Source organism: Varroa jacobsoni, unplaced genomic scaffold (assembly GCF_002532875.2).
Source record: "Varroa jacobsoni isolate VJ856 unplaced genomic scaffold, vjacob_1.0 scaffold_201, whole genome shotgun sequence".
NCBI lineage: Eukaryota > Metazoa > Arthropoda > Arachnida > Mesostigmata > Varroidae > Varroa > Varroa jacobsoni.
Window position 1 is genome coordinate 258,246 of NW_019213103.1, and position 10,215 is coordinate 268,460.

The 10,215-nt window shown below is 38.6% G+C and overlaps 1 long non-coding RNA gene across 1 annotated transcript; it reads right to left on the reverse strand.

Moving 5' to 3' along the window:
• Nucleotides 1-4,011: 4,011 nt before the first annotated feature.
• Nucleotides 4,012-9,705, reverse strand: LOC111273594 (uncharacterized). The gene is made up of 3 exons (XR_002687947.2): nt 9,618-9,705; nt 5,082-5,243; nt 4,012-4,248 (listed from the first exon to the last, which is right to left on the reverse strand). It is a non-coding gene; the product is annotated as an uncharacterized LOC111273594 (long non-coding RNA).
• Nucleotides 9,706-10,215: the final 510 nt, after the last annotated feature.

Here is a 10,215-nt window from a genome sequence, read left to right on the forward strand (position 1 = left end):
GTTGGATGGAGCGATCTTGCTTCGATGGCAGCGATAGACCGATTCTCTAAGATTTGTCCAAAATAGCCGAACCTTGTTTGGCGCAAGACCGGTAAATGCAGTGTGATTAAGCTTATAATATTACCACGGTGGACGAAGCCTATTCTTGATTGAATTTGTTTCTTTTCAGACTATTTTTTGTAGGTACATCACATAGTAGTAGTAGATGAAATTAATCTAAAAAGTTATTGTGAATTAAATGCTCAAATGACCTCGGTAAGTCGTATAATTGCATAATGCAATTAACTTATGAAAAAGTTGTTGTGGCAAATCGTCGAGTACATGCCTCCTTAAATATCATAATAGTTTTCAAAAGTCTTGTATTTTAGCACTCCCTGCAGCTCTACTCAGCATATATACATAATGGTTGTGCAATGAACTTATTCCTAGCTTTCGTATTATATTGGCGATATCAGTAGCTTTTACACTGTCACTACACTTATGAAAGGCTTAATACTTGAAAGCCCAGATGCCCAGGGAAGTACTAGATATGTCTGAAATAAAAGAAGAAAAATTATATATGTGCTCAACTTCTCCCGTAATACATCATCTCGCTTTTCCTACTATTTGATGCCAAAAGTTAAAAAGCGGTACGACAAAGGCTTTAGGTAACATCTACATGCTTATTTTATTAGCTACAAATGTTTCCAAGCGTATCTTCATGCAATATGCAAGGCGCTAAATGATTGGTGCATCACATGCAACGCTAGGATGTGAAACGATGTGAAGCGCACGCTGGAATTCTGCAAACTTTTCGAGAAGGAAAGGGGAGAAACTAGAGAAGCCTCTTTTAGGATTGAGGCCATGGTGAACTGAATGTTTCAGGATGAGAGCTGGGCGGCGATATCTAATTAAATGACACTTCTAAAGTCGGAAGTGGCGTTGAAATAAGTACCCATGTAAAATAGCGACAGACTGCATCTGCGAGTATTGCTATGTTGAGAAAGATATTTCTAATCTTTTTATGTTTCGGGTTTTACATCCGGCATCGCCGTTAGGCATCGCATCAGAAGGCTGCCTCCATTGCTACTAAGTAAGTTAAGCTGGCGCTAAAAAGGTGCATCTATTTTATATTATATTAAGGTAAATCTTATATTCGAGGCATGATACATTTGGTCTAAATATTTTTTCTCGTTGCCAAAGGTAATTTTAGCAATAAGAAAAACACTTCACATATTACTTATAAATTAAGTTGACCCTGGTAAATGATGGGGTGCTAAGCTGGTACCTTCTGTATACTGTATTTCTTGCGCCCAAAAGACCCTGGGAGATTAATATCTTCCGATTTACCACTCTTCCCTTAAATTACGAATAGTATACGGAACGGTACACGTAAGCCTGACTTATAATCACACAATTACACGGATTCGAACGCTTAAAAAAATGCAACATTTGAAAATATAAAATCTTCTCTAAATAATGTCTGGAGTTTCTGTTCAGTATTGCTTCGAACGCGTGGTCCTCAGTGCGAAACCAAAGTCTACGCCTGGTTTCAAACCTAGAGTGCCTGACTCTTAAGTTTAAAATGTCCCTAAATTTAGTAAATAAACATGTCACCGCTGCACAATCCCGGAAAAAAGAATCTAAACTTCACGAACTATTGTTTAAAGGTCGGATACGTGTAAGTTTTTACCAATCGATATATGTGTGTAGTACTTCGACTGTATTAAAAATAGGATCATAACCATTGTCTATATGACGCTCCACTGCTGACCCTTTAGTCTTGTCAGATGCCTCTTTATGTCGAGAACTGTTTTTTGGAAAGTGTAAATCTTTCACAGTTTTTCTTCGGAGTTTAAATTTCAGATAATGGTAGTACTATTATTTCTTCTATAGGTTTTTTCAGATCAACGGGTGTGCTATGCTTAGATTTCTGATATTAACAAAACTATGTAAATGCTCATAATGGATACGGTTAACAAGTGAAAAACGTTTACTTTATTAGAGAAAAAAAAAGTTTGTTTCTACGCAGATTTAAAGCTCTGTATGTAAGATGCTCTGTAAGACTGCCCTTGTGTTACGTTAAGAGATATGTTTATTATTTTACGGTAGACTCTCGACAAAAACGAACTATATTGATTTCTTAAGGTGCTTACGTCAAAAACCTGGAGAAATATGTTCTGCATCTGTTCATCGCGTTTTTTGTTAATTCCCGTTCTTCATGCCGCTCCATTCAACTCCTTTCATTTGCTTCTAAGTCTATTCTTTGCTCAATCGACCAAGTGCAGGTTTCAATAATTATAACAGCGCTAATAACACCAATAATCATGGTAATAGTAGCCGATGGTACAACTGTCGCTAGATTTTAAGACGATCTTCACACTTCTGCTGCTGCTGCCGTTGCCTCTAAAGTGACGTTCAGCTTATTCGAACGCTGGTCGTGGATTCGTATGCACGTCTCTCCGCGTGCATACAAAAAGGAAGCAAAAGACCAAATGGCCCTAAACGACAACTAGTCCTATCCACTTTGGCTCTCTATATATGTACATGCCAGTTTATTGTTCATCGATCGAGTTATTATTATTCTCCACAGGTATGAACTTCGGTTCTTATCAGTATCTATAGAGAAAGAAAAAAAATGTTTCCTATTTCATTACGATAGCTGTCTTCGTTGCTTTTGCTGTTACTTCTGTTGATGGCACTGCGGCTTGTAACTCTCCGCTTCATCTATAATAGTATAGCAAGCTAATAGCTGAGCTCAGCTGTGCCATATTCCACGTTCACACTTTTACGGACATAAAATAGCAACCCATAGCCAAATGGAATGAAATTGAATCAGCCATGAGTGGACCAATACCCAAGTAAGCATGGAAATTAAAATTAATTCAGTCGTATTTCTATGGGACACGAACCCAACGATGATACAGATGCTGATGATCATAATGGCGAAGATGATACTGTACTGACCAAGCCTTAGAACGTTCCCTGATCGTCTACGTGTGATACAATAACGGAATTTGGGTGTGTAATTCTTTAACCAAAAGTTGCATGAGGGCTTTTCAAGGTTACGATCGATGCGACGATCCGTGACGAGCTCTCCTCTTCTCTGCGCGCACTCTATAAGTGAAGTAGCAATAATAAGAACGAAGATGTTGTCCAATAATACATGCTGGTAGTTAGTAGGTTGAATCGCTATGTTAAGTATCCATGAGGAGGATATAAATTGTTCGAGTGTTCTAAACATCTAAGATATTGGCGTAATTGAAAAGCGTAAGCAAGAGATTAAGCGTCAACAGAGGTTAGGCATTCAATAGGCGCTTTTAAAGCCGTTCCATAAATTTTTTGAATGAAGCCGAATTGTCATAAAAGTGTAGAATTTAATCTTATGGCCGTCGAAGGTGTACACGATATGGTAAGAGCTGGCGTTTGGCATAGACTAGAATAACCAGAGTCAAACAGCGAAGCAAAAGTGTGCAAAGTTAAGTTTATAGCAAGGTAGTTCTTATTTAATGCAAACACAAATATATAGGCACGCATACGTTCTAGCAGATACTATTATTCCTGCTTACTAATCCGATTTGTTTTGTTCTTAGACTACTCGTTACAGTCTGTCAAAATATCTTGCTCGACGATGAAGTGATATTCTTGGAGCTTCTCTTGATATTGTGTTTACGTTTTGGAAGTTTGCTCACTAGAGCCTATTCAATATGGCAAATTAAAGTACATGTGTCGATATTTTATCTTCAAAGTCGTATATTTTTGATAATAGTTTAGCACAGCACATAGCAATGAAAACGGAAAGCCGAATAGTTTTTACACTTGAAAATTATTTCACCGTTCCCTTAGGGAAAAGCGGACAATGAGCACTAACAGCGATAGCTTAACGGAACTGTAGCATATATATGAACAAAGATAGCTTTCTTTCCATAAGCAGCTACCTACTATATAACATACGTTCTTTCACTATATCTAGACGATGGCTACGGGCTTGATAAACTAAATTATAGATTACAAGAGGCAGTTTGTCGATATTAGCCACTTTACTATTTCAATCCAAGACTTTAGAGCTCGTTATGTCCACGTAAAAAACAAGCAGCATTTGTGGATATACGATGGATGACGACGAATGCTCTGCCGGCAGTACGGCGATCTTTTGCTTGTTACGGTCTTCAAGAAAATGTTACTCACATTTCCATGAGAGCGAATTAACTTCTTAACTAGATAATTCACTATTTGTCAAACAATAAACGTGTACTTTGATGGAAGCACCTGAAATAAAAAAATAGCACGTTGTTTAGTATCGTTTAGATGTTTCCGGGAATATATCTGTGGAGTTTCATTTGCATTGGTATTCTGATACGTTCAATCTATACATGTATATATACGGAGCGCACGTGTACGGGGAGCACTTACATAAGTGCTACATAACATTATCTACCCCCTTGCTTCTCCAAGAGCTTAGTTGGTGATTGCTGAATGGACAGCTCCGTCCCTAGGAGTCGTCTAATTCAACGAATGCAATAAAGTCCTATATAATATATAAATAATTCTCCTGTTATCTTATTAGGTGGCGCAAGGCATTAACAAAAATCTAATGCTATAAAAGGGTTTCAGTTGTTTTAGCCTGGTGGAACTCATGAATCCAGTCAGGATGATAGTGTGTGTATGACAAGCAGCATGACAATGTTTATTAAGAGGAAGAAACAGGACTAATGTAAAAGCGAAAAGAGTAAAACTAAAAAGGTATCTGGAGATGGCAGTTACGGATTTTTAAAACACGTGTTTAAAAATACCAAACAAAGAAGTCGCGAAACTTCTACGCTGTAAAACTAAATGCGGACATTTCGTATTGCTTAAAAGGTCTACAAGGTGTTTACGAATATAGGCAGAGAACGCTTGTGAACTTCTTCGTTAAATTCAAGTAGTTTGCTCACGTTTTTTGAAACTATTTACACCAGACTTCGATCTTCAGGGATCAAAAAACAATTTAATTGTTTGTGCATCCGGGTCGAAGCTGGTTTTCCTTTGTGGGAGCAACAATGTCATAGTGGAGGTTAGTGTCTGAAGCATGTAAATCATTTTCAAAAACTATGATACTTAACTCATCTGGAAAGCTTAAGGCCTCTCTATGCTACTGCTTTCTGCGGTGTCTCCGTTGAGGAAGTGTATCCAGGTGCCAAGATCTACATTATTACCGATAAGGCTTAGCCGAAGGCCGCTCGATGGACTGTTTCCCGCAACAAACGTCTTTGTGGCCGAAAATCCTGAAAATATCACAGTCTCAGTCCTCATGCTCTTGGATCCCTGGTTGAAGGTTATAAGACGCTCTTCTATAAAGTTACCTCATTTTAGAAGTGTTTATAATAAAACCAGACACCTTTGACTCAGTCACATTCCTGCTTTTATTACAAGCGCTCTAAGGCTCGCAGAGATCTCCCAGTAGCCGAAGGACCGGAAAACTAAGGGTTCTAAGAAATAACTAACTTGTACGGCTTGACACGAAACTCGCCCCTCTGATAGGCTCAATCTGACTTTACAGTTTTTGACAGACTGTACTTTGCCGAGAATGTGTTGTGACCAATCTTCGGAAATGCAGCTAACAGATTAGTTACTATGCTGACAGCAATGACCGATATTGTAAGAGGACATGCATTATCCGATGGGACCAAGTGAATATTTATAGCCCACTTGTTCGCTCTAAAGAAAAAAAATACAAATCTGCACGCCTTATAGCGATTTTAGGCAAAATGGCCACCCAAGCTTTTTATGGAGTGCTTAAAAAACGAATCCCTTTTGCTTTGGGTCTTTATTCAGCTTGGATTTGGGCCCAGATAGTACGGAGACGGGTTTCATGTGATGCACTTAGTTATTCTCAGCTGCCGTGACATGCATTTTTTGTTAAATTTGATTTTAGTAATGCCTTTGATTTAGTGTGACACGACATTATTATAACCTGTCAAGGACCACATGCTTATAATCTTACCTGACAAGTTAAATTAATCACTTCTTTTCTCAAATTTACCAAAGCAGCCTACTATGTTTTTTACCATGACATTCTCCCAGCGTGCTCTAACACCGAAGGAGAACCTCTTGAGCACCTAGTATATTCGACCCTTTGAGAGTTTCCGTGGTCCGTTTCAGTCACTAGTTAGCTTTGACTTACGCTGAAGAGACTATTTCAGCTTGGGCTACGCTTTCATACCAAATAATATGTATCGATGCATAAGTACACCGTACAACGCTCGATCGGATTAACATAAACTTGGTCACTACCTGGTATACTTTTTAGTACACCTATAGTATTCTCCTTTTGCTCCTGTAAGCTGAATCGCTAAACAAGGTATTCTCTTCCGCTTACCGTCTGCACTCGGCTGATTTTTTTCCGAGCTCACTAAATTTCTCGCTTAAACCCTAAAATGATTTATTATCTTCAGGATTTGTCAGGAGAACTGACAAAGACAACTTTAATTCGCTAAGTAATTTCCAGTAGTCCTCTTGTGGCAATCTAGAAAGGTGCCGATTCGTAAATTTTCTTTGCTGAACACTTATTACCGACTACATAACGTTACAGCCCCATAAGATACATGATGCGATGCGATTTGTACGTTATCGGGTACATTGAGGGCTTTTCTGCTCGTATTGCCTTGAGCAAGCAGTCGCGGCAACCGTGGTTCAGCCTTACTCTTCATTATACAATTTGCGGCCACTGAGGTGTAGTTATCTTTCTAGATATATTTGAACGCCATGAACCGCTGTTTTACAATCTTCTGATTTAATATCGCGTTCGAGCTAGCGACCAGTCTCGTTACTTTCTGACATATTCCTCCCTAATTAGAATTGGTCTCCTCGTGGAGCGCACGATAGCAATTACGAGAGCTACAAAATCTCGAAGATAACTAGCTAAAGCGTACGACGACGGTGCTATTGTCTATTTCCCCTTCTAGATTCGGGTGAATGTTTCCCATAAGAAGACCCGCTGATGAGCTCGTAGGACCTTGCGATGTTGTTCTAGCAAAATGAAATGTTCGTTACCGCGCTCCTGAGCAACCTTCTTCGTCGCATGCTCATTCCTGTCGAGTAGAGTTGGCGATATCGCCGACAATTTAGAACCAGAGGATTTTCGGTTCATGTTTGACTGGGCACAGGTAAATGAATGCCACATTTAAATTAATAAGGATTATAGATGCGAGAGGAACAATTGTCGCAATTAGTCAATTCTTCATAATGAAATAATTTAGTCGAACCCGTCCATCACTCGGCTTCTATGACAATGATATATGTTTATCGCTACCTTTGTCTGAAGTAAACTTCTGGCCAGAAAGTATATACAATGCCAACTGGTCTCTTAGGGTGGACGTCTTCATCATTGGAGGTTGTTTACTTCGGATCGTTTCTTTCACAGTGTAAACTACGGAAGTTTACATTCGTAGCACCTTGGTGTATGGTTGGATACCAGAACTCTTCCTGATACATTCAAAGTAAAGGTGTCCTTCAACGCCGTTAGTGACAAGTTCCGAATATAATCTTCCCAAATTTTAGCCACTTGGACAAAATCCATGGAGACATAATGTCTAACAACAGATAGGTTTTCGCCAATCTCTGGTTTTATGAATACGTGCACTGCAGCTTCTGCACGGACTGGGGATAGTAATGGGTACATTTAAGCTATCTTACAAAAGACTTGGTCTTCTCCCCATATCACGAGATCACTAAAACCTTACCTCAACCCTTCGTTGTTTTCAATGACAGTCTTTTCAACCCAGATGACGACATCTGATCTGCCGAGGGTTTCTTTGCTCACCTGTGGTTTATTCCACCAATCGATTATACATCCTGCCTCTGGTATGTGTCTAGATTCGACCGGAGTCGGTGCGTACGGCCTCTTTATAATAGCCATTCCAAGGAAAAGCAGATGTTATACGGGGCCTGGTCGGATACCACGTCATATACGTCGCCAGCCTCTCTGCTATTATTCAAGGAATAACGGACCAACGACTTTTTAAACAACGAAAGATGAATCGACCATCAAAACCTTAGGATCTCTACCTAATCTGTACAGTAGCGATTAGTAGATGCCTTAAGAAAGCGCTAGCATTTTGATGGAAATCGCTTTGTTGAGCAAAATCAGGCGGAAGGAAGTATGTTGCGGGTATTCGTAACTATTTTGACGTTGGCACTATAAGGGACAGACAGGGTTCATAAAAGCAATTTCATTAAAAAAATATAGAACCCCGATATATGTAATCAGGGAGATATTCGTCGAGACAAGACTATGGATACAAGCATAAGAAACGTTTACTTTGTGCTTAATGCTTAATATTTAAAAGTTGAAACAAACTATGATGGATATTCAACATTTGCAATTATGTTATGAAAAAAGAAAGGAAAGACTTCTTACAGTTATGGATTTGTGTACTAATGCATATAACGTGGCTATGCATACGCAGAAATCCCTGGCACATAGACCTTTGACTTAAAGCACTATGGTAGAAAAGTTGAATGCGCAACTATGAGCTATAACAGATTGACTCGAAGAACGCAAAAAAACACATCTAGAGTCTTGAAATATCCTCAACTTGTTCACTGTGACAAATAAGTTAAATATAAGTCGTACCGAACTCAAACATACCTGATGTACCCTGTTTGCAACGCCCTCTTTGTTTTTATGGCTCACAACAATCTTGGAAAGACGAATTTTCCCAAGGCCGTTAATCAAACAATGTTAAGTTTTCGGAGCAAATCATAAATTAATAAAACCTTCTGTTCTAGTTCTGTCTCAATAGCTGAAATTGAATATATACCATTTGCCCAACCGATTAAATTTATCTTCACTAATACGTTCCTGTCCTGGTTAGGTCCGTCCTAATAACCCCAAGTCAAAACTAGCCTCAATTCTTAACGACTTATTGTTATCGATTCAAAGCTTTTTGAAAGATGCGTCCCCTGCCACTTGCTGTCCTACTGAATACATACAGTTTTGACTCTACCCATAAACTTGAGGGTTTCATACTGGTTATCTAATGAATTTCAATACTGCGATACGTATCTTTCTCAGTTCATTAGCTATGTTGTTAATAGGTTAAAAAAGCCTGCGACTGTCTCAATTATTGAGGACTCATCCTACGCAAAAGGTTTTGTTCTCACGGGAATTGAAACAACTGTGGTTGAAGAGTCAACCTTTGAGTTGCGTGCAAGGGGCTCACTAGCAATGCTGCTGTCACCAATTCGTGCAATAATAGAGCTCTCCTCACCGGGTTGTTACTAAATAAAAAACGTACAATGAGAAAATAGTAAATAATAACAAACAACTTTACAACAGTTGCCATAATCGTGTACTTGTTAATGATTATTTTTGTTGTGAAGTTTTCGTGTAGAATAATAGACGCATTCTAAAGATGACTTTTTCCCTTTTCCTTTACTTAGACTGTAAGCCTACCTCAATTTTTCGCTATCTCAACTCACTCGTCTAGATTTACGCCTTTTTTGTACAGACACGCATTTTAGGTTATAAACTGATAACTTTTTATAATCGTTAGTGTTTTATGTAAACAAATGTTTGAAATCACATTTCTTAACTACAACGTAACACGATTTAGCTCCTTTAGAAATCTAATTGAGGTAGGTCATGCTGGACTTACCTGGGGTTTCTCCAATAGATTTATGTCATGGCAACAATTAATTCGTTATCTTCTTGATTATCAATCCTTTTTGCCAATCCAAACCAATAGGCAGCATGCTGTGGTCTATGGAACAGAAATGCGTACAACTACTGACTTTTAGCCCCAAACTGACTGATCAATAAGTTTGTTAGTTAACTTTCATGCACAGAGCACATAGCAAATTCGATATTAATGTGGCACATACAACATGTCATATTTAATTTTTCTCTTCGAGCAAAGGACTCAGATTACTTACTTTAAATGCAAAGAGGCCTAGGCTCGTTTTCATATATTGGTAATGTTATGAATCATGGAGTAGGTAAGCCGTATATCTAGCTTGAAAGATTATTGAAAAATAATAATGATTGTTTTATTGCTATTGCCTACGTCCTTCGACTAATCGGTTTCTCCTTTATATATGCACATATCTTTAGTGACATGTTTACTGGCGTAACTCAGATGCAGATAACACTGCTTAGACTTTCCAGCGCTAACAGTCACCTCCATCTGCAGTATCTAATAAAGATGACGTATCAACTCACCCTATTCCATTCGTTTTCAACTCGGTGTCCATCTG